The sequence below is a fragment of the Acipenser ruthenus genome, chromosome 34 (assembly GCF_902713425.1).
Source record: "Acipenser ruthenus chromosome 34, fAciRut3.2 maternal haplotype, whole genome shotgun sequence".
Taxonomy (NCBI): domain Eukaryota; kingdom Metazoa; phylum Chordata; class Actinopteri; order Acipenseriformes; family Acipenseridae; genus Acipenser; species Acipenser ruthenus.
In genome coordinates, this window is record NC_081222.1 from 3,385,247 (window position 1) to 3,389,553 (window position 4,307).

A 4,307-nucleotide genomic window follows, 5' to 3' on the forward strand; every position below is an offset into this window, starting at 1 on the left:
ATCTCTCCCTACACCCCCACTCGACCCCTCCGCTCCGCCTGCACTAGAAGACTAGCTCTACCACCGCTACGCTCCCCTGCCTCCAAAGCCCGCTCCTTCTCCACCCTTGCTCCGCAGTGGTGGAATGACCTTCCTACAGATGTCAGGACTGCCCAGTCCCTGACCACATTCCGGCGCCTCCTTAAGACTCACCTCTTCAAAGAGCACCTGTAGAACTCCTCTGTTTGTATCCTGGGACACTATCACCCTTCATGTAATGTGCTTTATTTTGCTCTTATCAGCCCCTATTTTACTGCATTTAATCCTGTACTTCAGAATACTGTAATCTGCCAAGTTTTTAACCTGTAGTACTTTGTATTTAATCACATCCTGATGTAACTATCACTATTTAATCATATCCTGATGTAACTATCACTATTACCTGCTGTATTATTGAATTGTGGTTTGTCAAACTTGTACTTTACTTGAACAAAAGTTATTGTATTTCTTGCTCTTATTGTATTACTTGTATTGTAACGCTTGAAATGTTTTTGCTTACGATTGTAAGTCGCCCTGGATAAGGGCGTCTGCTAAGAAATAATAATAATAATAATAATAAGAAGAAAGTTTACAAACGAGAGGAGGCCATTCGGCCCATCTTGCTCGTTTGGTTGTTAGTAGCTTATTGCTCCCATAATCTTACACTTTTCTCTATTAAATGTCATTTGCCATGTGTCTGCCCAGTTCTGAATGCTGTCTAGATCATTTTGAATGACCTTTGCTGCTGCAACAGTGTTTGCCGTCACTCCTATTTTTGTGTCGTCTTCAAATTTAACAAGTTTGCTTACTATACCAGAATCTAAATCATTAATGTAGATTAGGAATAGCAGAGGACCTAATACTGATCCCTGTGGTACACCACTGGTTACCTCACTCCATTTTGAGGTTTCTCCTCTAATCAGTACTTTTTGTTTTCTTCATGTTAACCACTCCCTAATCCATGTGCATACATTTCCTTGAATCCCTACTGCGTTCAGTTTGAGAATTAATCATTTATGCGGGACTTTGTGAAAAGCTTTCTGGAAATCTAAATAAACCATGTCATATGCTTTGCAATTATCCATTGTCGATGTTGCATCCTCAAAAAAATCAAGCAAGTTAGTTAGACACGATCTCCCTTTCCTAAAACCATGCTGACTGTCTCCTAGGATATTGTTACTATATATGTAATTTTCCATTTTGGATCTTATTATAGTTTCCATAAGTTTACATATAATAGAAGTCAGGCTTTGTAGTTACCTGGTTCAGTTTTGTCTCCCTTTTTGTGGATCGGTATTACGTTTGCAAATATATCTATCTATCTATCTATCTATCTATCTATCTATCTATCTATCTATCTATCTATATATATATATAAAAATCCAAAGAATATTCAAGAAATGTATTGCCAGTTCTACAGTCTGTAGACATTCATAGAGATCTATAGAAATCTGTAGGGACCTATAGAAACAGGTGTGATCTGCTGTAGTTTTTCAATAGGAATCAATAGGAATATAGTATTTTGGAGAAAAATCAATAGGATTTTTTTTTTTCCTAAGCACATGTTCAACCAATAAAACACCCTGAAGATGATGAAGAAAGTATAAGGGATGCAGTTTGTAAAGGCTTTTATTTTATTTTAGGAAATCAATAAATAAATATGAGAGTTGTTCTGTACAAAAACAAAGCCATATAGGTTGAAGATAAACAGATCTTGTCTTTTTTTTTACAGTTTTGTTTTTGCTTTCTGTGAGCTTACATATTGCATTCACAACCCCCCACTGCTGCAAGTAGCAGCAGGGGGACGGCTGTTTAATTTAGGCAAGAAAGCTTCTAGGAGGGAGCAGAGCCGGGGTTAGACTCGTGGGGGACGGGGCATGGGCCCCTCCCTCCCCCGTCCCACCCTGTAACAGGATAGAGTCAGGAATGAAACTCAGAGACCAGAAAGATGCAGTTTAGGCGCTGGGTGCGCACGTCTAATTAACAAAAATACACAACCAGGAACTGACAAACAGGCCCGGTGTCCAAAATATAAAGGTTAAACAAAACACTACTATACTAACACTGAGGTCAGGCTGGGCAGTCACCTTCACTGACCAATACACAGAGTATCCACAGCACAGCCTGGACAGCACAGCTCAGCTCAGCTCAGCTCAGCACAGCACAGCTCAGCACAGCACAGCTCAGCTCAGCTCAGCTCAGCCAGCTCAGCTCAGCACAGCTCAGCACAGCACAGCTCAGCTCAGCACAGCTCAGCTCAGCTCAGCTCAGCTCAGCACAGCACAGCTCAGATCAGCACAGCACAGATCAGCACAGCACAGATCAGCACAGCACAGCTCAGCGCAGCTCAGCTCAGCTCAGCTCAGCTCAGCTCAGCACAGGCTGCACACATCTCCACACCAAGCCCTAACAAAGGATTTCTCCTCCCTTATATCCCATGTGGCTGGAGCCTAATTAACCATTAATCATTCAATTAAGGCTCCAGCCACGGTCTCACATGTTTTCTAGCAGGGTGGATTTTAACCCCCTCCCTGCCAACCCTATATTACCAACACACACCCACACTCTGGATGACTTCCACTGCTGCTTTGCTTGGAAAATGACTTTCACATCAGAAATAAACAAATCACTTCAAACATTCAGAATGTGAACGAAAAGATCAGTCAGCCTAATTACTGTCACGTACCTGTTAAAAGATAATGCTAGCATTTTATATGAGCAATTAAACAGTGTCATGAACTAGACTATGTCACTTTAATGTGGTATTAGTATAACTTTGTGCGTTACATTTATGTAGATATGACCTAATTTAGCCCAGTGGGGCCCCCATGGCCTGGGGCCCCAGCCTATTGCCCTGATCGCTGGCCCCTAAAAGCAGCTCTGGGAGGGAGGAAACTTGTGACCTTACAATGCAAAGTGACACGGGAACAATGTCTCAGATGAAGCGCCAATAAAATACTTAGTTACTGAAATTGCATGTGGCGCCAACATAACAGGTCTTTGCACACAGCGTTGGATAAGAGAATAGAAGTCAGTGTACACAGTGTTCTTCTAGATTAGGGTGGGGGTCTGACCGGGTGTTTTTCACCAAGAGAGGAGAAAACAATAAGAGGAAGTTTTCACAAACACTGTACCGCCGGTGCTGGGCTGGCAGCGGCACAGCAGGAAAAGGCTGGTCACTGCCGGCTCAGTTATTATTCAGATATTATTAATCACCCCCCTCTGTCACAGAATGGGTCGTATCCCTTTGGCCCCTTCCCTCCTGCTGGGGTCACATTAAACGACCTGCTGCAGCCTTGTGGACTAACCGTCAATAGATTGCATATGAACACATTTACAGTATAATACTGTATCATTCCACATGTGCCCCAGCACATTTACTAACAAAGCTGTTTCACCTTGAATTAAACTACTAATGGTGTGTTTGCATGGGTGTATTTGCATGGATGTATTTGCATGGGGGTATTTGCATGGGTGTATTGTATGGGTGTATTTGCATGGGTGTATTTGCATGGATGTATTGCATGGGTATATTTGTATGGGTGTATTGCATGGGTGTGTTTGCATGGGTGTATTGCATGGGTGTGTTTGCATGGGTGTATTTGCATGGGGGTATTTGCATGGGGGTATTTGCATGGGTGTATTGTATGGATGTATTTGCATGGGGGTATTTGCATGGGTGTCTTGTATGGGTGTATTTGCATGAGGGTATTTGCATGGATGTATTTACATGGGGTTATTTGCATGGGTGTATTGCATGAGTGTATTTGCATGGGTGTAATTGCATGGGTGTATTTGCATGGGTGTATTTGCATTGGTGTATTGCATGGGTGTATAGCATGGGTGTATTGCATGGGTGTAATTGCATGGGTGTATTTGCATGGGTGTATTGCGTGGGTGTGTTTGCATGGGTGTATTGCATGGGTGTATTGCATTGTGAGTTTGTTTTATAAAAGTTATGAACCATTTTAAGAAACGTTATTGGCTGCATGGAGCTTCTTGTGGGGTTTTGGTGACCTACATTTTGGCCTGGCAGGTAGGTAGTGTTTTAAAAACAAACCTGACTCTGACCAACCCAGAAGCACTGTCCAAGATACTGTCCTGAGGTCTGAGCAGATCACAATGCAGACCTGACCCTGCTGCTGCTTAGCACTCTTTGTCAGAACCCCCGTTAAGGTGTTATTAATGTGTCATGATGGGTTTGAACGCCTTTCAGCTCACTTGTCACTTTCAGATGTTTCAGTCTCAACTGGAAACCCTGAAGGGGATCCTGTTCCTCCGCACACAGA